Source organism: Callorhinus ursinus, unplaced genomic scaffold, assembly GCF_003265705.2.
Source record: "Callorhinus ursinus isolate GAN/ISIS: 27379988/994484 unplaced genomic scaffold, GSC_fseal_2.0 scaffold40, whole genome shotgun sequence".
Lineage (NCBI taxonomy): Eukaryota > Metazoa > Chordata > Mammalia > Carnivora > Otariidae > Callorhinus > Callorhinus ursinus.
Genome location: NW_027397102.1, coordinates 5,868,270 through 5,895,156, shown reverse-complemented (window position 1 = coordinate 5,895,156; position 26,887 = coordinate 5,868,270). Strand labels below are relative to the sequence as shown.

General features: G+C 36.2%; 1 long non-coding RNA gene across 2 annotated transcripts in view; it reads left to right on the top strand.

Moving 5' to 3' along the window:
• LOC141370614 (uncharacterized) overlaps nucleotides 1-26,887 on the top strand; it is a 336,998-nt gene that overhangs the window by 16,221 nt on the left and 293,890 nt on the right. For both annotated transcript variants that reach the window (XR_012374803.1, XR_012374804.1), the window contains exon 2: nucleotides 8,460-8,681. This is a non-coding gene — a long non-coding RNA (uncharacterized lncRNA). The remainder of the gene's footprint in view (nucleotides 1-8,459; nucleotides 8,682-26,887) is intronic.

The following is a 26,887-nucleotide window of genomic DNA, read 5'->3' as shown; positions in this document are numbered from 1 at the left end:
AATGATAAGGAAAATCCGTGTCCTAAGATGGCCGATCAAGCCAGCAAGAGAGTCCCAGTCCTTGCTCCTGGGCTCTTCCAGGTTCTTCTCCCTGCCCTGCTTCATGCACGCACCAAAAGTGCCAAGTATGCGGAAGTAGAAGTGTATAAATTGCCCCCTTTGTTTGTGCTCCAGGCTCAGACCGTTAGAGACCACTCTCCTCTGAGCCTGCCAGTGTTAAATAAACCTCCTATCCTCCAAGATCTCTAAGTGCTGCTTGGTTCTTCCATCGGGCGATGCAGTCCAGGTTCCGTAAGAAAGAGACTGTCTTTTTTCCATTGCATATTTTTTCCTGATTTGTCAAAGAATAGTTGACTGTACAGTTAAGGGTCCATTTCTGGGGCCTCAGTTCTGTTCCATTATTCTGTGTGTCTGTTCTTGTGCCAATATCACGTTGTCTTGGTGATCACAGCTTTGCAATATAGCTTGAAATCAGGCAACGTGATGCCCCCAACTTTATTTTTTTTTCAACATTTCCTTGGCAATTTGGGGTCTTTTCTGGTTCCATACAAATTTTAGGATTGTTTGTTCCAGCACTTTGAAAAATGCCTTTGGTATTTTGATCAGGATGGCATTGAAAGTATAGATTGCTCTGGGCAGCATAGACATTTTAACAATGTTTATTCTTCCAATCTATGAGCATAGAATGTTTTTCCATCTTTTAGTGTCTTCTTCAATTTCTCTCATAAGTCTTCTGTAGTTTCTAGAGTATAGATCATTTACCTCTTTGGTTAGGTTTATTCCAAGGTATCTTATGGTTTTTGGTGCTAGGTAAATGGAATCGTTTCTCTAATTTCTCTTTCTACAGTTACACTGTTAGTGTATAAGAAAGCAACTTATTTCTGTGCATTGATTTTGTATCCTGCCACATTACTGAATTGCTATATAATTTCTAGTAATTTGGGGATGGAATCCTTTGGGTTTTCCACATAAAGTATCATGTCATCTGCAAAGAGAGAGTTTGAGTTCTTCTTTGCCAATCTGAATACCTTTTATTTCTTTTTGTTGTCTGATTGCTGTTGCTAGGACTTCTAGTACTGTGTTAAAAAATAGTGGTGAGAGTGGGCATCCTTGTCATGTTCCTGATCTTAAGGGAAAGGCTCTCAGCTTTTCTCCATTGAGAATGATACTCGCTGTGAACTTTTCATAGATGGTTTTTATGAAATTGAGGAATGTTCCCTCTATCCCTACATTCTGAAGTTTTAATCAGGAAAGGATGCTGTATTTTGTCAAATGCTTTTTCTGCATCAATTGAGAGGATCATATGGTTCTTGTCTCTTCCCTTATTAAAGTGTTCTATCACATTGATGGAGTTGTGAATGTTGAACCACCCTTGCACCCCAGGGATAAATCCCACCTGGTCGTGATGGATAATCCTTTTAATGTACTGTTGGATCCTATTAGCTAGGACCAAGCCTTATTTAAAAAAAAAAATCCTGAATACATGACTTAACTTTACACCTAAAGAACTGGAGAAAGAACAACAAATAAAGCCTAAGGCACACATGAGATGAGAAATAATTAAGACTAGAGCAGAGATCAATGAATTGGAAACCAGAAATACAATAAAGCAGATCAACGAAACTAGAAGCTAGTTCTTTGAAGGAATTAATAAGATTGATAAACTACTGGCCAGACTTCTTCAAAAGAAAAGAGAACGGACCCAAATTAATAAAATTATGAATGAAAGGGGAGAGATCACGACTAACACCAAGGAAACAGAAACAATCATCAGAAATTATTATCACCAACTATATGCCAATAAATTAAGCAACCTGGAAGAAATTGATGGCTTCCGGAAATCTATAAACTACCAAGACTGAAATGGGAAGAGATTGACAACCTGAATAGACCAATAACCAGTAATGAGATTGAATCAGTGATCCAAAACCTCCCAAAAACCAAGAGTCCAGGGCCTGATGGATTCCCTGGGGAATTCTACCAAACATTCAAAGAAGAAATAATACCTATTTTCCTGAAGCTATTTCAAAAAAAATATAATCAGAAGGAAAACTTCCAAACTCATTCTATGAGACCAGCAATACCTTGATCCCCAAACCAGGCAAAGACCCCATCGAAAGGAGAATTACAGACTAATATCCCTGATGAATATGGATGCCAAAATTCTCAACAAAAGAAACATTTAAAAATTGCCTTATTTCTCATTCTTAAGTATTCTATGCTTTTAAAGTGTGAACATTTTAAACAATAAGGATTCCACGTAATGAGTGATTGAAAATTTGCCATACACAGGGAAACAGGTTTGATTTGAGTTGCCATTTGTTTTAATATTCAAATCAGAAAGACTTATTTAAATTTTAAAAGGAAATAAGGCAATATGTCATATATTGCAGTGTATCTTGGTAGTTTGAGGGAGCACCTCATAATCATGTACACTAATATTTCTGCACTGAAATATGTGAACATTAAGTGGAATAAGTTAAGGACTATACATAGCTTGTTAGTTGAGATCAGGTTTTGTCATCAAGTTTGTTCTTGTCAGGTCATGCTTTTTTGTTTGTTTTTTATTTGAGTATAGTTACCATACAATGTTACATTAGTTTGAGGAGTACAACATAGTGATCGGATAATTTTATACATTATGCTGTGTTCACACAAGTATAGTTACCATCTATTACCATCACTTTTACATGACTGTTACATTATCATTGACTATATTTTATATGCATCATCTTTTATTCCCAAGACTTATTCATTCTGTAACTGGAAGCCTGTATCTCCTACTCCTCTTCATCATTTTGCCCTTCACTTCCCTCTGGCAACTATGAGTTTGTTCTCTGTATTTATAGGTCTGATTCTGCTTTCTTTTATTAGTATTATGTTATGTTAATCACCATACATTACATCAATTTTTGATGTAGTGTTCTGTGATTCATTGTTTGCATATAACACCCAGTGATCCATTCAGTACATGTCCTCTTTAATACCCATCACCAGGCTAACCCATCCCCCCTCCACTCTAGAACCCTCAGTTTGTTTCTCAGAGTCCATAGTCTCTCATGCTTTGTCTCCTCCTCTGATTTCCCCCCATTCATTTTTCCCTTCTTGCTATCTTCTTCTTCTTCTTTTTTTAACGTATAATGTATTCTTTTTTTTTTTAACATGTAATGTATTCTTGTTTCAGAGGTACAGGTCTGTGATTCAACAGTCTTACACAATTCACAGTGCTCACCATAGCACATACCCTCCCAATGTCTATCACCCAGCCACCCCATCCCTCCCACCCCCGACCACTCCAGCAACCCTCAGTTTGTTTCCTGAGATTAAGAATTCCTCATATCAGTGAGATCATATGATACATGTTTTTCTCTGATTGACTTATTTCACTCAGCCTAGTACCTTCCAGTTCCACCCACGTCATTGCAAATGGCAAGATTTCATTCCTTTTGATGGCTGCATAATATTCCATTGTGTGTGTGTGTGTGTGTGTGTGTGTGTGTGTGTGTGTATACCACATCTTCTTTATCCATTCATCTGACAATTTCACACATATAGTCAAGTCATGTTTTGCCACCAAATGTTATGTATAACTTTCAGTTTTCAGAACTTCTTGGATTCTGGAATTGTTGATAAGAGGTCATGGAGATATATATATATCAGATGCATTCCAATATATATGTATATATCATGAGAATATGTATGTATATCATAAAAATCAAATAGGGATCCATGATCTCTTATGTTGCTTATGACAGCAACAGAACCATTCCAATATTTCAATTTTCCTGTGGAAGAGGATACTATATCAGTGTTTTCTGAACTTCGATGTGCATGTAAATCACCTGAGTTTTTAAAAACTACAGATTTCTGAAAATCATGCCAAATATACCAAACTGAAAATTCCAGAGCTTGGGTCCCAGAAATCTATATTTATTTGGGTTTTATTGGTAATTTTGATACTGCTTGTGTGTGATGAGGTTTCAAGATCAAATCCAAATGGGAAAATAAAAAGGGACAATGTAAAAAGATTTTTTCACAGCTAAATGTATTCAGTTTCAAAAGCTGTCCCTTTTATTCCCTCCTTCCTACATTTTTAGTGTTGATATATTCTTTTAATTATAGCAGTCCATGAAATTAAAACAAAAAAAGTCTGGGATCCAGTATGACATTGGTTTTTTTAACTCTTTTCCCAGCAAAGCCCTTTTTAATGAATGAAATCTTATGTGGAATCCTAATGTAAAATACAGATGAACAGCACTGTGTTTGTATAAACTTGCTTAAATGAGTAATTAAGTCCTCTTGCCCAGCATCACTGGTGCTTTTTTCCCAATATATCATGTGCCACTGCAAAACACTTTTATACTATTCATTTACATAAAATATTTCTGTTAAACACTATACTAGGCTGATAATATAAGGATGATTAGGATTCACCCTTATTCTCAAGGTGTCCATAGTCTGGTTGAAGAATCAGACATGTAAATGAAGAATTACAAAGAGCTACAGAAAAATACATAGTATCATATATAAAGGAACATGGGAATATAGAGTAAATAGCTACTGATACTGCAAACTTCAAATTAGTATTTCTATAGGTATACTTAAAGTTTAGAAACAGAATGTATGAGAACAGTCTCATGAACCATGAGAGACTATGGACTCTGAGAAACAAACTGAGGGTTTTAGAGGGGAAGGGGGTGGGTGGATGGGTTAGCCTGGTGATGGGTATTAAGGTGGGCACGTACTGCATGGAGCACTGGGTATTATAGGAAAACAATGAATCGTGGATCACTACATCAAAAACTAATGATGTATGGTGACTAACATAATAAAATTAATTTAAATTAAAAAAAGAAAAAACAGTCTTGGAGAGAAGCTATTTTATACTAAATTTTTATCAAGCACAAACAGGTTCAGCTTATCCAAGTGACAGTATTACTACACTTTCCTAACAGGGTTGTCCATATACCAGTATTGTTTAATACACGCTAATTGTCTTTTTATTTTCATTTTCAAATAACCCTCTTTTTAAAAATTCAAAGATACCATCTTATGGATCAAGGACTATAAACAATTCATCAATCTAACCTTTATTTCAAATGATTTTTTTACAAAAATCATGTAGCTTTAGTCCTCACTCCACCCCAAAAAAGTACAAAAAAGAACAAAATATCAGTTACCTACCCCTGGGCTTAAGAAATAAAACATTACCAGTTTAGCTCCATTTTCCCACCAGAGGCAACCACTGTCTAAAAGTTCATATTTATCATTCCTATGTGTTTATATTTTAATACATACATGCACATTCTTATGATATAATTGTATCTTGCATATTTCCTAGTTTTATATGTGTGGTATCATATTGCCATTTTATTTTTCAAGATGATGTTTGGGATTCATTATGTTATTTTCATTTTCACTTCCATATTGTTTTTCATTGCATAATATCACACAATTTATCCATGTATGAGTGATAAACATTTAAGGTGTTTCCATTTATTTTCTGTCATTACAAATAATACTGCTATAATCATTCTTGAACATATTTCCTATGTTGACTGGGGATAATATCTCTAGAATATATACCTCAGAGTGGGACTTCTGTGTTGAAGAATATGTGTACTTTCTATTATCTATGTAGACATTTGTATTATTTGAAAGTAATGATGCTGTAATGATTTTCAATATAATCTGTATGTAATTTTGTTAATTCTTATTATTATCATTATTATTATTTTGTGATTTGTTTCTTATCATGCTTGCTAGGACTCCAGAACAATGCTTGAAAAACAGCAACAACAAAAAAACTATAGGAGAATAATTTTCTTGTCACTGATTTTAAACGAAATTCTAATAATTCACTGTTAAGGATGATATTTGCTGTAGACTTTTGATAGATACACTTTTTTAGGTTAAAGAAGTTTGTTTCCTAGTTTACTAGGAGTTTGGTCATGAATGATTCATCTGAATATTGGTTTGATGAATACATCAAATGTTGGATTTTAATGTTTTTTTCTTTATATATTGGGACTATCGTCTGTTCTCCAATTTAATCTCTTTATGTGGTTAAAATACATAGATCTTTTGTTATTTTAATTTATTATTTTTTGTTAAAAAATTTTATTATGTTAGCCACCATACGGTACTTCATTAGTTTTTTGATGTAGTGTTCCATGATTCATTGTTTGCACCCAATATTTGTTGCAATATGCACCTTCCTTAATACCCATCACTGAGCTAACCCATCCCCCCACCACCCTCCACTCTGAAACCTTCAGTTTGTTGCCCAGAGTCCATAGTCTCTCATGGTTTGTCTCCCCTCTGATTCCCCCCCTTCATTTTTCCCTTCCTTCTCCTAATGTCCTCCATGCTATTCCTTATCTTCCACAAATAAGTGAAACCATATAATGATTGTCTTTCTCTGCCTGACTTATTTCACTTAGCATAATCCCCTCCAATTCCATCCATGTCAATGAAAATGGTGGGTATTCATCCTTTCTGTTGGCTGAGTAATATTCCATTGTATATATGGACTACATCAAGACACATCTCCAAAGGCAAGGGGAACAAAAGCAAAAGTGAACGTTGGGACTTCATCAAGATAAAAACTCCTACACAGCAAAGGAAAGAGTCAACAAAGCAAAGAGGCATCCCATGGAAAGGGAGATGATATTTGGACATGACACTAGAGATAGAACGTTGGTATCCAAGATGTATAAAGAACTTCTCATTCTTGGGGCGCCTGGGTGGCTCAGTCGTTAAGCGTCTGCCTTCGGCTCGGTCATGATCCCAGGGTCCTGGAATTGAGCCCCACATTGGGCTCCCTGCTCAGCGGGAAGCCTGCTTCTCCCTCTCCCACTCCCCCTGCTTATGCTCTGTCTCTTACTGTGTCTCTCTGTCAAATAAATAAATAAAATCTTAAAAAAAAGAACTTCTCATTCTCAACACCCATAAAACAAATAATTCAGTCAAGAAATGGGCAAAAGATATGAACAGACACTTCTCCAAAGAAGACATACAAATGGCTAACAGACACATGAAAAAATGTTCAACATCATTAGCCTTCAGGGAAATTCAAATCAAAACCACATTGGAATACCACCTTACACCTGTTAGAATGGCCAAAATTAACAAGACAGGAAACAACAAATGTTGGAGAGGATGTGGAGAAAGGGGAACCCTCTTACAGTGTTGGTGGGAATGCAAGTTGGTACAGCCACTTTGGAAAACAGCATGGAGGTTCCTCAAAAAGTTAAAAACAGAGCTACACTATGACCCAGTGATTTCACTACTAGGTATTTACCCCCAAAGATACAGATGTAGTGAAAAGAAGGGGCACATGCACCCCAATGTTCATAGCACCAAGGTCCACAATAGCCAAACTGTGGAAGAGCCAAGATGCCCTTCAACAGATGAATGGATAAGGAATATGTGGTCCATATTAAATTTATTTTTAATTTTTTTAATTTAAATTCAATTTAGTTAACATATACTGTATTATTAGTTTCAGGGGTAGAATTTAGTGACTCATCAGTTGCATGTAACACCCAGTGCTCATTACATCATGTACATTTCTTAATGCCCATCACCCAGTTACCCCATTTGCCCACCCACCTCCCCTCCAGGAAGCCTTAGTTTGTTTCCTCTAATTAAGAGTCTCTTGTGGTTTGCCTCCCTTTCTGTTTTATCTTATTTTATTTTTCCTTCCCTTCCCCTATGCTCATCTGTTTTGTTTCTTAAATTCCACACATGAGTGTAATCATATGGCATGTCTTTCTCTGACTGACTGACTTCGCTTAGCATAATGCCCTCTAGTGCCATCCACATCATTGGAAATGGAAAGATTTCATTCTTTTGGATGGATGAATAATAAATATTCCATTGTCTATATGTATCACATCTTAGATTTCTGTAATATTAAACCATTCTTGTCTTTCTAAGATAAACCCATATGAGTATGAAGTACCTTTAATATGTTGCCTTATTTCTAATATTTTATTTAGTATTTTTCCATCTCTGTTCATAAGAAAGTTTGGTCTTTAATTGTCCATTCATACATACTATCCTTTTTTTGATTTGGTTATCAAAGGTGAGAAACATTCCTTTTTCTATTTTTTGAAAGAGTTTGTGTAAGATAAGATTTGTTTTTTCCTCAAGTGATTGGTATAATACACCAGTAAAAACATCAGAGCCTGTATCTGTTGTTAATTAATTATTATGTAAAAATGATGTGATGTTTTAACATAATGAATCGAGACTTTAGAATTATTCATTTCTTTTATTTTTTTAGTTCATTTCATTGTGGTTCTAGAATTGTCCATTTTGTTTAAGACTTCCAATTTATTAGCATGATGTTCATAATATTTTAAAATAATTCTAGTATATCTGCAGTTATTTCTCCTTTTTCATTCCTACGAAGTTTATTTTTTTTAAGATTTATTTATTTATTTATTTGACAGAGAGAGACACAGTGAGAGAGGGAACACAAGCAGATGGGGTGGAAGAAAGAGAAGCAGGCCTCCCACCAAGCAAGGAGCCCAATGTGGGGCTCGATCCCAGGACTCTGGGATCATGACCTGAGCTGAAGGCAGACACTTAACAAGTGAGCCACCCCAGGCGCCCCTCCTATGAAGTTTCTTTATGCCTTCTCTTTTTTCTTTGATCAGGTTCTACAGAGAAATGTGAGTATTATCAGGCTTTACATAGAACTTAACCTTGGACTTTTTGATCCTTTCTATTATATTTTCATTTCTATTTTTTCCTGAGTTTTTTTCCTTATGCTTTTTTGAGTATATTCCATATTTTTCTTGACTTGTGAGATAAATGCTTATCATGTTAATTTTCAGCTTGCCTTTTCCATTGTGAATTTTTTGGATAATATATATACACTTTTATTTATATTTTATTTTATTTTTTTTATTATGTTCAGTTACCCAACATATAAGACATCATTAGTTTTTGATGTAGTATTCAATGATTCATTAGTTGCATATCCCTCTTTAATACCCATTACCCGGTTACACCATCTCCCCACCCCCCTCATTCCTGTAATCCTATGTTTGTTTCCTGGAGTCCAGAGTCTCTCATGCTTTGTCTCCCTCCCTGATTTCTTCCCATGCAGTTTTCCCTCCTTTTCCCTTTGGTCCTCTGCACTATTTCTTATGTTCCACATATGAATAAAACCATATGATAATTATCTTTCTCTGCTTGATTTATTTCACTTAGCATAATACCCTCCAGTTCCATCCATGTCAATGCAAATTGTGGGTGTCCAACTGTTCCAATGGCTGAGTAATATTCTGTTGTATATATGAACCACATCTTCTTTATCCTTTCATCTGTTGAAGGACATCTCAACTCCTTCCACAGTTTAGCTATTGTGGACATTTCTGCTATGAACATTGGGGTGCATGTGCCCCTTCTTTTCACTACATCTGTATCTTTGGGGTAAATACCTAGTAGGGCAATTGCCGGGTCAAAGGGTAGCTCTGTTTTTAACTTTTTGAGGAACCTCCATGCTGTTTTCCAAAGTGGCTGTACCAGCTTGCATTCCCACCAACACTGTAAGAGGGTTCCCTTTCGCCACATCCTCTCCAACATTTGTTGTTTCCTGTCTTGTTAATTTTGACCATTGTAACGTGTAAGGAGGTGTCTAATTGTGGTTTTGATTTGAATTTCCCTAATGGCTAATGATGATGAACATTTTTTTCATGTGTCTGTTAGCCATTTGTATGTCTTCTTTGGAGAAGTGTCTGTTCATGTCTTCTGACAATTTCTTGACTGGATTATTTGTCTTTTAGGTGTTGAGTTTGAGAAGTTCTTTATAGATCTTGGATACCAGACATATATCTGTATTGTCATTTGCAAATATCGTCTCCCATTCTGTGGGATGCCTCTCAGTTTTGTTGACTGTTTCCTTTGCTGTGCAGAAGCTTTTTATCTTGATGAAGTCCCAAAGTTCATTTTCGCTTTTGTTTCCCTTGCCTTTGGAGATGTGTCTTGAAAGAAGTCGCTGGGGCTGATGTCGAAGAGGTTACTGCCTATGTTCTCCTCTAGGATCTTGATGGATTCCTGTCTCAAATTTAGGTCTTTCATCCATTTAGATTTTATCTTTGTGTATGGTGTAAGAGGATGGTCGAGTTTCATATTCTGCACATGGCTCCAATTTTCCCAGCACCATTTATTGAAGAGACTGTCTTTATTCCATGGCATATTTTTTTCATGCTTTGTCAAAGATTCATTGACCATAGAGTTGAGGGTACATATCTAGGTTCTCTATTCTGTTCCACTGATCTGTGTGTCTGTTTTTTGCTAAAACCATGCTGTCTTGATGATCACAGCTTTGTAATATAGCTTGAAGTCAGGCAGTGTGATGCCCCCAGCTTTGTTTTTCTTTTTCAACATTTCCTTGGCAATTCAGGGTATTTTCTGGTTCCATATAAATTTTAGGGTTGTTTGTTCCAGCTCTGTGAAAAATGTTGATGGTATTTGATAAGGATTGCATTGAATGTGTAGATTGCTCTGGGAAGCATAGATATTTTAATAATGTTTATTCTTCCAATCCATGAGCATGGAATGCTTTTCCATCTCTTTGTGTCTTCCTCAATTACTTTCATCAGTGTTCTGTAGTTTATAGAGTACAGATCCTTTACCACTTTGGTTAGGTTTATTCCTAGGTATCTTATTTTTTTGTGCAATTGTAAATGGGAATGATTTCTTAATTTCTCTTTCTGTAGTTACATTGTTACTATATAGGAAAGCAATTGATTTCTGTGCATAGATTTTGTATACTGCCACGTTGCTGAATTTCTCTATGAGTTCTAGAAATTTGCGGGTGGAGTCATTTGGGTTTTCCACATAAAGTATCATGTCATCTGTGAAGAGAGAGAGTTTGACTTCTTCTTTGCCAATTTGAATGTCTTTTATATCTTTTTGTTGTTTAATTTCTGAAGCTAGGATGTCTAGTACTATGGTGAACAAAAATGTTGAGGGTGGGCATCCTTGTTGTGTTTCTGACCTTACGGGAAAAGCTCTCAGTCTTTTCCCCATTGAGAAATATATTTGCTGTGGGCTTTTCATAAATGGCTTTATAATATTGAGGTATGTTTCCTCTATCTCTATATTTTGAAGCATTTTAATCAGGAAAATATGCTGTATTCTGTCAAATGCTTTTTCTGCACCAATTGAGAAGATCATACAATTGTTGTCTCTGATTTTGTTAATGTGATCTATCACGTTGATTGATTTGTGAATGTTGAACCACCCTTGTATCCCAGGAATAAATCCCACCTAATCATGGTGAATGATGCTCTTAATGCACTGTTGGATCTTATTGGCTAGTATCTTGTTGAGTATTTTGACTTCCATGTTTGTCAGGGATATTGGTCTTTAATTCTCCTTTTAGATGGGGTCTTTGGTTTTGGAATCAGGATAATGCTGGCTTCATAGAATGAGTTTGTAAGTTTACCTTCCATTTTTATTTTTTAGAAATAGCTTCAGTAGAATAGATATGATTTCTTCTTTAATTTTTGGTAGAATTCCCCTGGGTAGCCATCTGGCCCTGGACTCTGGTTTTTGGGAGGTTTTTGATTACTGTTTCAATTTCTTTGCTGGTTATTGGTCTGTTCAGATTGTCTGTTTCTTCCTTTTCAGTCTTGGTAGTTTATAAATTTCCAGGAATGCATCCATTTCTTCCAGATTGCCTAGTTTGTTGGCATATAGCTGCTGGTAATAATTTCTAATAATTGTCTCTATTTCCTTGGTATTGGTCTTGATTTCTCCCCTTTTATTCATGATTTTATTAATTTGGGTCCTTTCTCTTTTCTTTTGGATAAGTCTGGCTAGAGGTTTATCGATCTTATTCTTTCAATGAACCAGCTTTTAGTTTTGTTTTTCTGTTCTTTTTTTTTTTTTTTTTTTTTTTTTTTTTTTGCTTTCTATTTCATTGATCTCTGCTCTAATCTTTATTATTTCTCTTTTCCTGCTTGGTTTAGGTTTTATTTGCTCTTCTTTCTCCAGGTCCTGTAGGTGTAAGGTTAGCTTGTGCATTTGGGATTTTTCTACTTTTTTTGAGAGAGGCCTGGATGGCTATGTGCTTCCCTCTAAGGACCACTTTTGAAGTATCCAGTAGGTAGTGAATTGATGTGTTTTCATTTTCATTGGTATTGCATGAACTGTTTAAGTTCCTCTTTAATTTCCAGATTGAACCATCCATTCTTTAGCAGGATGCTTTTTAACCTCCAAGTGTGTGCATTCCTTCCAAATTTTTTCTTGTGGTTGTGTTCCACTTTCAAAGCATTTTGTTCTGAAAATATGAATGGAATAGTCTCATTCTTTTGGTATCCATTGAGACCTGATTTGTGACCCAGAATGTGGTCACATATTCTTTCAGTTTCTGCTAGTCCTGGAAGCTCTTTATCTCTCTCTCCATTCTGATTGACAGCCTTGCTGGATAAAATATTCTTGGCTGCCTATTCTTGTCATTTAGTACCCTGAATATATCTTGCCAGCCCTTTCTAGCTTGCCAGGTCTCAGTGGATAGGTCTGATGTTAATCTGATGTTCCTACTTTGTGCATAAAGAATCTCCTCTCCCTAGCTGCTTTCAGGATAGCTTCCTTGGCTCTAAGATTTGCAAGCCTCACTCTTATATGTCAATGTGTTGATCTATATTTATTTTTGGAGGGTTCCTCTCTGCCTCTTGGACACAAATGCTTATTTCCTTCCCTCGATTAGGGAAGGTCTCAGCTGTGATTTGCTCAAATATACCTTCTAGTCCTCTTTCTCTCTCTCCACCCACTTGGGGATCCCAATAATTCTGACATTGGAATGTTTCATGGCATCATTGCTCTCTCGAAGTCTGTTTTCATGGACTACTAGCTGCCTATCCCTATCTTACTCAGCTTCCTTCCTTTCTAGCCTATCTTCTAGATCACTGATTAGTTATTCTGCCTCATTTACCCTGGCAGCTGAAGTATCCAGTTTAGACTGCATCTCATTCATAGCATTTTTAAGTTTGGCCTGATTAGATCTCATTTCTGCCACTAATTTTTTTGTCAAGGCTGGCTACTGACTTTGTGTTTGCTATCCTGCAGAGTATCTCTGACATCTTGCTTATATCCGTATCCATTAATTCTGTGGCAGAGGACATTGTCTCTTGTCATCTTCGTTGGGAGTTCCTCCTCCTAGTCATTCTGTCGAGAGATGGTTGAACGAATGAACATAGTTTAAAATATCAACCACGATTCAAAAAAAAATGCACCTTATAAAAAATCCAAAGTGGTTGAAAGTGACCACAGATACGCATCCAAAGCCAAGATGATCCAAAACAATAAAAAAGAAAAAATTAAGAAAAGAAAAAGAAAGGGGGTTCAAGGAGAGAGATTATAATCTCTCAGGGTGAACAAAGCATGGTGATCTGCCTGTTCCTGATTGATTTTTGGTCTCTGTGTTAGACAACACTATATCCCAGAATTGCAAAAAATTCAGAACGAATATATATATACATATATATACATATATATATATATATATATCAAGATAAAATTGAATACTGTGAAAAATGGGCTAGTATGGGACATAAACCTATAAAACATAGATGTGAAAAAAATAAGTTCATTGACTTAAAAGCATCGGTTGGAAAATAAGAATCTATTTGATACAGAAACAGGGTAAAAAGTAGAAAAAAGAAAAAAAGAAAGAATAAGAAAAGAAACTAAAAAAGAAATGTAAGATTTTAGCCTGAAATATAAATGAGTCATGAGGGAACACCTGGAGCTCCGTATATTATTTTCCCCTGGCACTGGAGTTTTACAGTCCTGTGGGAAATAACCTTATCATTCACTTGTTCTTCCTGTCTGTCTTCTGGGGGAGGGGCCTGCTGCTCAGCCTCTCAGGTGTCTTTGCCTGGGTGGAGTTGCCCCACCCATTGTCAGGGGGCTGGGCTTAAGGTGAGCTGGTTGGATTTTTGGCTTTTGTTCCCTGGAGTCTTTCTGCTTCTCTTTAGAGGGTCAGAGCAAATATGACTAAGCGGGATTCTCTGGTTTGCAGTATCTCCCCCCACCTCAACAAATCCTCCAGGTCAAACCCTCTCCACCTCTGCACGTATCAAACTCTGCACAGACTTGCTCAAATTGTGCCCACCGCACCTCTCCCCAGGGGGTCACAGGGACCAGTGAGCATCTCTGTGCTTTGTGACTTTGCAATTGTCAGCAGCGGTCCACTATGAGCTCGCATGTGCACCCTCTTCTGCAGCTTCCAGGTCATTCTGGGTGCTGCCCCAGTGTCCCTTCAGGGTTCACACCATCCTGAGAGCTATTGCCCAGTTGTGGGCTCCTTGTGTGCCCAACTGCTGAATCCCGTGGCTCCTGCCAGCTGCACCCTCCTGGGGGAGTTACAGGGACCCTTGAACATCTCTGTGCTTTATGACTTTTCAACTGCTAGTGGCCATGGGCTCTCGTGTCCACCCTTTTCCACAGCTCCCTGGTCATGCTGGGTGCTGTCCTATTGTCCTTTCATGGGCCACACCGCCCTGAGAGCTGTTGCCCTGCCATGAGCGCAAGCCATTTTCTATCTCCCATAGGATGTTAAGCAGCCCACACCTTCTAGTCTTTTTCAGGGTGGTCAGGCAGAGGGCAGTCTCCCTACCTGCTTGGCTCACAGTTTATTGTGACTGAAGCTGAAAGTCCCTTCTAGGCTTGCTGACCATAAATAGTCTTCCCACTCCAGTGCTTGGGCACTCTATTGGTGCAGGCTCCCACATTCTTTCTGAGTCTCCTGGAATCCTGAGACCACAATGATCCACCTAGAATTCTGCCCTATTCATCCCCTGTGCCCTTTTCAGAAGGGGGTGCCTCTCACTAGAGCAGATTTCCAAGGATCCTGATTTTTTGCTCTGGTGTTATATCACTTTCTGGTGGCCAGCTTATGGAGGTTCCCTCCCCCCTCCATTTATCTTCCAATATTTCCCTTGAAGATCCCATGTTCCACACCTCCTACCTTGCAAAAAATAGTCATTTTTCTGCTTGTGGAGATCCAGATAAATCTTCTTATATATCAGGTTGAATTCATGTATGTTTAGAATATTTCATAGATATCCAACTAAATTTGAGGGACCAGATGAAATGAGGTCCCCTATTCTGCCACCACCCTGCCCCTCTCTCCATATGTACACTTTTTAAAATACAAGTATAATTATCATACAGTGTTATATTAGTTTCAGGTTACAATGTAATGATTCAACAATTTTATACATTGCTCAGTGCTCATCACAATATGTAAACACTTAATCCCCTTCACCTATATCACCCATCCTCCCATCCACCTCCCCTCTGGTAAACACCAGTTTGTATTCTGTATTGAAGAGTATGTTGGTATTGAGTTGTATAAGTTCCTTGTATATTCTGTATACTAACCCTTTATCAGATATATCATTTGCAAATATCTCTTCCAGTCATTAGGTTGTATTTTTGTTTTGTTTATGGTTTTATTTGCCATGCAAAAGCTTTTGTTTAGGGATAGTTACAATAGTTTAATTTTCCTTTCATTTTTCTTGCCTTAGGAGACATACCTAGAAAAATGTCTACAACTGAGTCAAATTACTGCCTATTTTTTCGTCTAGGAATTTTATAGTTTCAGGCCTCACATTTGGATCCTTAATTCATTTTGAGTTTATTTCTGTATATGGTATAAGAAAGTGGTCCAGTTTCATTCTTTTGCATGTAGCTGTCCAGTTTTCCAGCACCATTTGTTGAAGAGACTCTTTTTTTCCATTGTATATTCTTGCCTTCTACATCACAGGTTAACCATATGATCGTGAATTTATTTCTGGGCTCTCTGTCCTGTTCTATTGATCTATATATCTATTTTTGTGCCAGTACCATACTGTTTTGACTACCATAACTTTGTCATATGTTTTGAAATCTGGGATTGGGATACCTTCAACTTTTTTCTTTCTCAAGATTGCTTTGTCTATTTGTGTTTTTTGGGGGGGTTCCATATGAATTTTAGGATTATTTCTTCTAGTTCTGTTAAAAATGCTCTTGGTATTTTGATAGGGATTGCATTACACATGTAGATTGTATTAGATAATATGGACATTTTAACAATATTTGGTCTCCTAATCCATGGGCATGGGATATCTTTCTTCAATTTCTTTCATCTGTGTCATTTTCAATTTGTTTCATCAGTGTTTTATAGTTTTCAGAGTATAAGTCTGTTACCTCCTAGGTTAAATTTATTCCTATGTATTTTTCTTATTTCTGTTGCAATAGCAAATGGGATTTTTTTTTTGAAATTTCATTTTCTGCAGTGATTTAAAGAATGCATGGAGTGCTTCCATGAGAGCTAGCATTCACTGAGATGCTATTCCATGAACATAGGAGCTGGCTGGCACCACTTCCCTACCCCGCCCCTCACCATAAACACAAAGCCACCTTTGGGAAACAGCACACTGCCAACACTGGATCCTTAACTTGCCAACACCAAACCCCACACCCCAGCACTCTGCCAGGACTGCCTTGCTAAGTCAAGCTTGCCTCAATCCCAATGCTGTGGGCCCCACCCCCAGACCGGGACAAGCTCCTGCTCATACTATGTCTCTAAAGCCTGGAGTTTTAAAGGTCAGCAGGTTTGGCTGAGATAGAACTTGGTGAGCACTGTGCTGTACCTGAGAAGGCAGGCAAAAAAATCCTGAGGCAGACAGCATGGAAACAGGATCTCAGAACATGTGGGGCACAGAGTGGGGAGATTATTTGCTCTTCTTGTAGTGCTTCCCCTGAGAGACAACATTGCAGAAATGCCTCTCTAGGAACAAAGGAACTGGTTGACCCCATTTCCTTCTCTTACCCCTTAGCATAAACACAGAGCCACCTGTGGGAAATAGCACAGCACAAACACTGCATGCTTATGTTGTTTATACCAAGCCCCACCCCTGTGTGCTTTGTTGTTATGAACCCCCTTTTCAAGCTTACCTCAGTCCCAGAGTGCCCAGCCTCTTCCCCAGAAGATCAGCACAAACCCCTGCCCACACCATGTCTCCTAACCAGAGAGTTCTGCAGGGCCTCAGTTCTTGTGGAAGTAGTATCAGGTCTCATTTTATAAGCAGACCAGAGCACACCTACTTAAAACTCGCCACATTCAGGCCAATACCAAATGCTGCCCAGAGAAAACAAGCAGAGCCTCTGCAGATGACTTGTCTGAAGGATAGAACAGCCCAAATACAACAGCATAGCACACGAAGCACACACCAGAGACACTTCCTGAAGTGCCAGGCCCTGGACACTGCATGACCTCTTTTACATAAAGCCATTACTTTCAGGATCAGGAGACATAACAGGCTTTTCTAACACAGAAGATGGCAGAGGAATTCATCCCAAATAAAAGAACAAGATAAGTCCAGGGCCAAGATCTAAGCAAAACAGATATAAGTAACATGCCTGATGGAGAATTTCAAGCAACAATCACAGTACTAACTGGGCTTGAGAAAAGTATAGAAGACATGAGTGAGTTGCATACCACAGAGATAAAAGAGTTAAAAAAGAATCAGAGATAAAGAATGAAATAAATGAGATTGGAAACAGGCTTGATATAATGAGCAGGCTGGAATAAGCAAGGAAGGAATTATTGACATACAAGATAAAAGAAAATGAAGCTGAAAAAAAGAATTATGAGATAGACTTCAGGAACTCAGTGACTTCATTAAATGTAATAACATTCTTCTTATAGGCGTCCCAGAAGATGAAGAGAGAAAATGGGGCAAAAAAAAATTTATTTGAAGAAATAAGGACTGAAACCTTCCCTGATCTGGGGAAGGAAAGAGACATTCTGTCAGGAGGCACAGAGAACTCCCATCAAAATAAAAAAAACAGGCCAACACCAAGATATACTGTAAATAAAATTACAAAATACAATGATAAAGAAAAAAAATCTTAACAGCAGCAAGACAAAAGCAGTCCTTAACTTACAAGTCTAGCTAGATCTTTCTCAACAGAAACTTGTCAAGCCAAAAGAAAGGGGTATGATACATTCAACATGCTGAATGGGAAGAATCTGCAGCCAAGAATCCTCTATCCAGCAAGGTTATCATTCAGAATAGAAGGAGATATAAAGTTTCCCAGAAAAACTAAAGGAGTTCATGACCACTAAGCCAGCCCTGCAAGAAATATAAAGGGAACTCTTTGAATGGAAGGGAAAGACCAAAAGTGTCAAAGACAAAAAAGGAACAGAAAATCTCCAAATAGAACAATAAAACAAGTAATAAAATGGCACTAAATACACATCTATCAATAACTACTCTGAATGTAAATGGACTAAATGGTCCTATGAAAAGGCATAGGGTTTCAGAATGGATAAAAAAACAAGACCAATCTGTATACTTCCTACAAGAAACTCATTTTGGACCTACAGACACCTGCAGATTGAAAGTAAGGGGAGGGGGAGACATTTATCATGCAAATGGATGTCAAAAGAAAGCCAGAGTACCAATACTTATATCAAACTAGACTTTAAAACAAAGAATGCAACAAGAGCATTATACCATAATAAAGGTGACAAACCAAAAAGAATATCTAACAATGTTAAGTATTTACACACCCAACACAGCAGCACCCAAATGTATGAAATAATAACATACATAAACTGGCAATAGTACAATAATAGTAGAGGATTGTAACACCCCACTTATACCAATGGATGTATCATCTAAACAGAAAATGAACAAGGAAACAGTGGCTTTGAATGACACACTGAAACAGATAGACTTAACAGCTCTATTCAGAACATTCCATCCTAATGCAGCAGACTACATGTTCTTTTCAGGTGCACAGGGGCATTCTCCAGAATAGATCACATATTAGCTCATAAAGCACACCTAAACAAATACAGAAAGAAAATCATACCATGCAACTTTTCTGACCACAATGCTACAAAATTAGAATTCAACCACAAGAAAATATTTGGAAAGACTACAAATACATGGAGGTTAAACAACAGGTTCCTAAACAATGAGTGGCTCAACCAGAAAATCAAAGAAATAAAATACACATGGAAACAAATGAAAAAGAAAACAACATTGCAAAATCTTTGGGATACAGCAAAAGTGGCCCTAAGAGGGAAGTATATAGCAATGCAGGCCTACCTTAAGAAACGAAAAAAAAAAAATCTCAAATAAACAACCTATCCTTATACCTAAAGAGGTAGAAAAAGAACAACAAATGAAGCACAAAGCCAGCAAAAGGAAAGAAATAATAAGGAATAGAGTGGAAATAAATGACTAAATGATACAGAACCTAAAAAAAAAAAAAAAAAACAAAACAACAACAACAACAAAGAACAGATCAATGAAACCAGGAGCTGGTTCTTTGAAAAAATTAACAAAATTGATAAAACTTTAGCCATGATTATCAAAAAGAAGATAAAAAGGCCCGAAATAAATAAAATTACAAATGAGAGGGGAGAAATAACAACTAACACCACAGAAATACAAGCAATTATACGAGAATACTATGAAAAAAATTATGCCAACAAATTGGACCGCATTGAAGAAATGGATACATTCCTAGAAATGTATAAACTACCAAAACAGAAACAGGAAGAAACAGAAAACTTGAACAGATCAATAACCACCAAATAAATTATGAGTAAGTAATCAAAACACTCCCAACAAACAAAAGTCCAGGGCAAAATGGCTTCACAGGGAAATTCTACCAAACATTTAAAGAAGAGTTAATACCTATTCTAATAAAATATTAACAAATGTAATCCAACAATACATTAGAGAAATCATTCACCACAATGAAGTGGGATTTACTCCTGTGTTACAAGGGTGGTTCAATATTTGCAAATCAATCAATGTGATACACCGCATTAAATAAAGGATAGAACCATATGATCATTTTAATAGGTGGGGAAAAAAAGCATTTGACAAAGTTTAACATTCCATTCATGGTAAAAGGCCTCAACAAAGTAGGTTTAGAGGGAACATAGTTCAATATAATAAAGACCATCTATGGAACACCTACAGCTAATATTCTAAATATGGAGAAACTGAGAGTTTTTCCTCTAACGTCAGGAAGAAGACAAGGATTTCCCTTCTCACCACTTTATTCAACATAATACTGGAAGTGCTATCCACAGCAATCAGACAACAACAACAAAAGAAAATAAAAGGCATATAAATAAGGAAGAAGTGAAAATTTCACTATTTGGAGATTATATGATTATATAGAAAACCCTAAAGACTCCATCAAAAAAACTCAAACTGATAAACAAATGCAGTGAATTCTCAGGGTACAAAATCAATGTACAGAAATCTTGCAATTCTATACACCAATAATGAAACAGCAAAAAAAGAAATCAAGGAATAAATCCTATTTACAATTTCACCAAAACTATAAGATACCTAGGAATAAACCTAACCAAAGAGGTGAAAGACTCTGAAAACTATGTAGCACTGATGAACGCAATTGAAGATGAAACAAAGAAATGTAAAGGCATTTCATGCTCATGGATTGGAAGAACAGATATTGTTAAAATATCTCTACTACCCAAAACAATCTACACATGTAATGCAATCTCTATCAAAATACCACTAGCATTTTTCACAGAGCTGGAACAAACAATCCTAAAATTTGAATGAAACCAGAAAAGACCCCAAATAGCCAAAGCAGTCTTGAAAAAGAAAAGCAAAACTGGAGGCATCATAGTTTTAGACTTCAACTATATTAAGCTGTAGTGTTGAAAACAGTATGGTACTGGCACAAAAATCAAAACATAGATCAATGGAACAGAATAGAAACCAAGAAATGAACCCACAACAATATGGTCAATTAATCTTCAACAAAGTAGGAAGAATATCCAATCAAAAAAAGACAGTCTTTTCAACAAATGGTGTTGGGAAAACAGGACAGCAATGTGCAAAAGAATGAAACTGGACCACTCTCTTATGCTGTATATAAAAATAAATTGAAAACCTATTAAAGACCTAAATGTGGGACCTGAAACCATAAAAATCCTAGAGAAGGACACAGACAGTAACCTCTTTGACCTCAACCTCAGCAACTTCTTTCTGGATATGTCTCCTGAGGCAAGGGAAACAAAAGGAAAAATAGATTATTGGGACTTTATCAAAATAAAAAGCTTCTGCACAGTGAAGGAAATGGTCATCAAAAGTAAAAGGCAACGTACAGAATGGGAGAAGATATTTGCAAATGCCTTATCTGATAAAGGGCTGGTATCCAAAATATATAAGGACTTAATAAAACTCAGCCCTCCAGAAATGAATAATCCAATTAAAAAATGGGCAGAGGACATGAATAGACATTTCTCCAGAGAAGACATACAGATGGCCAACAGATATGAAAAGATGTTCAACATCACTGATCGTCAGGGAAATACAAATCAAAACTACAATGAGATATCACCTGACACATGTCAGAATGGCTAAAATCAACAATACAAGAAACAATAGGAGTTGGCAAGGGTGTGGAGAATGGGGAACCTTTTCACACTGTTGGTGGAATTGCAAACTGTTGCAGCTGCTCTGGAAAATAGTATGGAGGTTTCTGAAAAAGTTAAAAATAGAACTGCCTTTTGATGCAGCAATTGCACTACTGGGTATTTACCCAAAGAATACAAAAATACTAATTAAAAGGGATTCATGCACCCTGATGTTTATATAGCAGCATTATCAACAATAGCCAAATTATGGAAATAGCCCATGTCCATCCACTGATGAATGGGTAAAGAAGATGTGATACATATATATATCTATATCTATATCTATGCATACATACAGTGGAGTATTACTCAGCCATAAGAACAAATGAAATCTTGCCATTTGTAGTGATGTGGACGGAGCTAGAGAGTTTTATGCAAAGTGAAATAAGTCAGTCAGTTAAAAACAAATACCATATGATTTCACCCATATGTTGAATTTAAGAAACAAAACAAATGAGCAATGGGAATAAAAGTAGAGATGCAATCCAAGAAACAGACTCTCAACTATAGAGAACAAACTGATGGTTACCGGGGGGAGGTGGGTAGAGGGGATGGGTTCAGTAGGTGATGGGGATTAAGGAGTGCATTTGTAATGAGCACCAGGTATTGTATGCAAGTGTAAAATCAGTATCTTGTGCACCTGAAACTGATATACTCTATATTGACTAACTAGAAATTAAGTAAAAACTAAAAAAAGATCAGCTCATTAAGGGAGATGTCTAAGCAACCCATCTTCAGGAGTGCAGTGAGGTCACAGAAGAAGTTGGGGATGGTACTATCATACAGAAGAACAGTTGGACCAAGAGGAGGGTGTGCTACAGGGCATGGGTGCAACAGAAGAACCAAGACCCAGGTACTAATGAGATACACAGCTCCTGCCTCATGACAATGGTGTATTGGAGTGGCTGACAGATGGCCAAGTACCTGTCATATGCCTTCACTGCCAGAAGGAAATTGTCAAGACAACCAAAAATTATGAAAAAATACATCTAAGAAATGATAGGGCATAGATTGTTACTGAGTCTGCATGTTCATGAGCATCTTTGGAACTGTAATAGATGAAAGGGAAATGTCATAGAAAGCCAAGTTGTTGAGAAAGAAGTACCTGGAGATATGGAGGCAAGAGTCCAGCCTGATAAGCAGGATGATGACCAGGTTCCCCAGGACTGTGGTCAGGTACATGCCCAGGAACAAAGGAAAGAACATGCCTTTCTTCTCTGGCCAGTGGGGGAGTCCCAGGAGGAGGACCTGGGACAAGCTGTTCTGGTTCTCCTTCTTCATGCTGTTTTATTCCTGCTGGCATTTGAGGAAATTGAGGAATATCAGTGAACATGTCATAACATTATAAGGCCCTTTCTATGAAAATTCTTAATTCTAGCTAAAAAAATATGTAAATAAATTTCTCCTTCTGCAACATCATTACTGTATGGAAACACAACAGATTATTAATTTTGTATCCTGTGCATTTACTGAATTCATTTATCAGATCTAAGAGTTTTTTGGTGGAATCTTAAGGATTTTCTATATATAGAATCTTGTCACCTGAAAATAGTGAAAGTTTTATTTCTTCCTTACCAGTTTGAATGCCTTGTCTTTTGATGTTGTCTGATTGCTATAGCTAGGACTTCTAGTAATGTGTTGAATAAAAATCGTGAGAGTGGACATCCTTGTCTTTTCCTGATCTAATAGAAAAAGCTCTCTGTTTTTCACCATTGACTATGGTATTATATGTGGGTTTTTCCTGTATGTCCTTTATTATGTTGAGGGATGTTCTCTCTAAATCTTTGTTTTAAGTCTTTATCATGAATGGATATTATACTTTGTGAAATGCTTTCGTCTGCATCTATTGAAATGATCATGTTTTGTATCCTTTCTCTTGTTAATGTGATGTGTTAAATTGATTGATTTGTAAATATTGAACCACTCTTGCATCCCTGGAATAAATCCCACTTGGCTTGGTTGTGGTGAGTGATTTTTTGTATTGTTGAATGCAGTTTGCTAATATTTTGTTAAGGATTTTTGCATCCTTGGAGATATAGTTCTGTTGCTTTCTTTTTTGTGTGTCTTTATCTGGTTTTGGTGTCAGGGCAATGCTGGCCTTGGAGAATGAATTTGGAAGCTTTCCTTCCACTTCTATTTTTTGGAATAGTTTGACAATAATAGGTATTAACTCTTCTTTAAATGTTTTGTAGCATTCCTTGTGAAGCCATCTGGTCCTGGACTTATGTTTGGAATTTTTTTTTAATTTAATTTTATTATGTTAGTCACCATACAGTACATTATTAGTTTTTGATGTAGTGTTCCATGATTCATTGTTTTCATATAACACCCAGTGCTCCATGCAATATGAGCCCTCCTTAATACCCATCACTGGGCTAACCCATCCCCCCACCCCACCCTGCAAAACCCTCAGTTTGTTTGATTACTGATTCAGTTTCATTGCTAGTAATTAGTCGGTTCACATTTTCTTTCTTCCTTATTCGGCTGTGGAATGTTATGTGTGTCTTGGAATTTATGCATTTTATATAGGTTGTCCAACTTGTTGGCCTACAATTTCTCATAATATTCCTTGATAATCCTTTTTATTTCTGTGGTGTTGGTTGTTTTTTCTCCTCTTTCACTTCTGATTTTGAGTCCTCTCTCTTTTTTTGATGAGTCTGGCTAGAAGTTAATCGGTTTTGCTGATCTTATCAAAGAAACAGCTCCTGGTTTCATTGATTTGCTCTGTTGTTTTCTTATTCTTTATTTCATTTATTTCTGTTCTAATCATTTTTATTTCTATCCCTCTACTGGCTTGGGACTTTGTGTGGTCTGCTTTTTCTTGCTCCTTTATGTGTAAGGTTAGGTTGTTTATTTTGGGTTTTTTGTTTGTTTGTTTCTTGAGATAGGCCTGTATTGCTATGATCGTCCCTCTTTGAACAAGTTTTGCTGGATCTCAAAAGATTTTGGAAAATTGTGCTTTCATTTTTATTTGTCCCTATATATTTTTTGAATTCCTCTTTGTGGTTGATGCATTCATTGTTTCATAACATGTTATTTAAGCTCCTTGCATTTTTCTACTTTCCAGACTTTTTCTTTTGGTTGATTTCTAGTTGCATATCATTGTGGTCAGAAAGGATGCATAAGATTTCATTCTTTTTGAATTTGTTAAGACTTGTTTTGTGGCCTAATATGTGATCTATTCAGGAATATTCCATATGCACTTGAAAAGAATGTGTATTCTGTTGTATTAAGATGGAATGTTCTGAATATATTTGTTAAATCCATCTGTTACAGTGTGCCATACAAAGCCACTGTTTGTTGATTCTCTATTTGGATGATCTCTCTCAGTTGATGTAAGTGAAGTGTTAAAGTCCCCTACTATTATTATTATTGATTTCTTCTTTTATGTCTGTTAATATTTGCTTTTTGGATTATGTGCTTCCATGTTGGGTACATAAATATTTATAGTTGTTATATCCACTTCTTGTATTTTTTCTTTATGATTATGTAGTGTCCTTTTTGTCTCTTGTGATAGCTTTGTTTTAAAGTCTATTTTATTTGATATAAGTATCGCTACTCCAGCTTTCTTTTCAATTTCATTTGTATAATGTTATTCCATCTTTCCATGTTCAATCTGCATGTGTGTTAGTTCTCAAATGAATCTCTTGTAGGTAGCATATAGATATGTCTAGCTTTTTTTATCCGTTCAGTTACTCTGTGACTTTCGGTTGGAGCATTTTATCTATTTAAATTGAAACTAATTACTGATAGATATGTACTTAAGGACATTTTGTTACTTGTTTTATTGCTATTTTATAGTTCACTGTTCCTTCTCTCGCTCTCTTTTCTAGTCTTTTTATGGCTTTCTTTTAGTGATATACTTGGATCCTTTCTTTTTATTTTATTTTTTTGCATATCTATTACAGATTTTTGATTTGTGGTTATCATTAGGTTTCTATATAACATCCTATGCATATAGCATTCTATACTAAGCTGATGGTAATTTAAGATTTAAACCCATTCTAGAAGACCTATATGTTTACTCTCCCCACCCACATTTTATGTATATGATGTCATATTTTACAACGTTTTATTTTGTGACTCTCTTGACTGATCTTTGTAGATGTAATTGATTTTAATGATTTTTTCCTTTAACCTCCATACTGGTTTTGTAATTAATTAATCTATTACTTTAATTATGTTTGCATGTACCTGTGATTTTTTTATTCCTAATTTTCTTACTACTGATTATTATCTTTTCTTTCACTCAAAAATTCGCATTTACATTTCTTAGAATGCTTGTTTAATGGGGATGAACTAATTTAACCTTGGGAAATTATTTCTCCTTCTATTCTGAGTGATAGCCTTGCTGGATAGAGTGTTCATGGTTGCAAGTTTTCCTTTTAGCACTATATCATGCCACTTTCTTCTGGTCTGCAAAGTTTCTGCTGATAAATCAGCTGATAGTTGCATGGTGTTTCCCTTGTATATAACTTCTTTCTTTTCCTTTGCTTCTCTTTAAATTCTGTATCACTACTTTTGGCCATTTTAATTATTATGTGTCTTGGTGTAGACCTGCTTGTGTTGATTTTTGGGACTCTCTGATTCCTGGATCTAAATGTCTGTTTGCTTCCCCAGATTTGGAAGTCATCAGCTATTATTTCTTCAAATATATTTTCTTTCCTCCTTTTCTCTCTCTTCTCCTTCTGGAATCCCTATAATGTGAATGCTATTATGATTGATTTTGTTGCTGAGTTTCCTTAACCTACTTTCATTTGTTTTATTTTTTCTTTTTGCTGTTCAGCTTAGTTGCTTTTTATTACTCTATTTTCCAGCTCACAAACCCGTTCTCTTTTCTCTTCTTTTTATTTACTTTGCAATTTTTATATTAATGCCAGTATTATTAGCATATGGTATTATATTAGTTTCATGTGTAAAATTAGTTTCATATTAGCATATGGTATTATATTAGTTTCATGTGTAAAATTAGTTTCATGTAAAAAATATTAGTTTCATTAGTGATTCAACAATTATATATATTTCTCAGTGATCATCAAAGTAAGTGTACTCCTTAATCCCCTTCACCTATTTTACCCATCCCGCCTCCCACCTCTCCTCAGGTAAACATCATTTTGTTCCCTGTAGTTAAGAGTGTGTTGGTTTATCTCTCTCTCTCCTTTTTTATTCCCTTTCCTCATTTGTTTTGTTTTTTAAACTCCACATATGACTGAAACCATATGGTATTTATTTTTCTCTGACTTATTTCCCTTAGCATTATACTCTCTAGTTCTATCCATGTTCTTAAAAATGATAAGATTTCATTCTTTTTTTATGGCTGAATTGTATATATATATATATATATATATATATATATACACACATTGTATATATATATATATATATACACACACA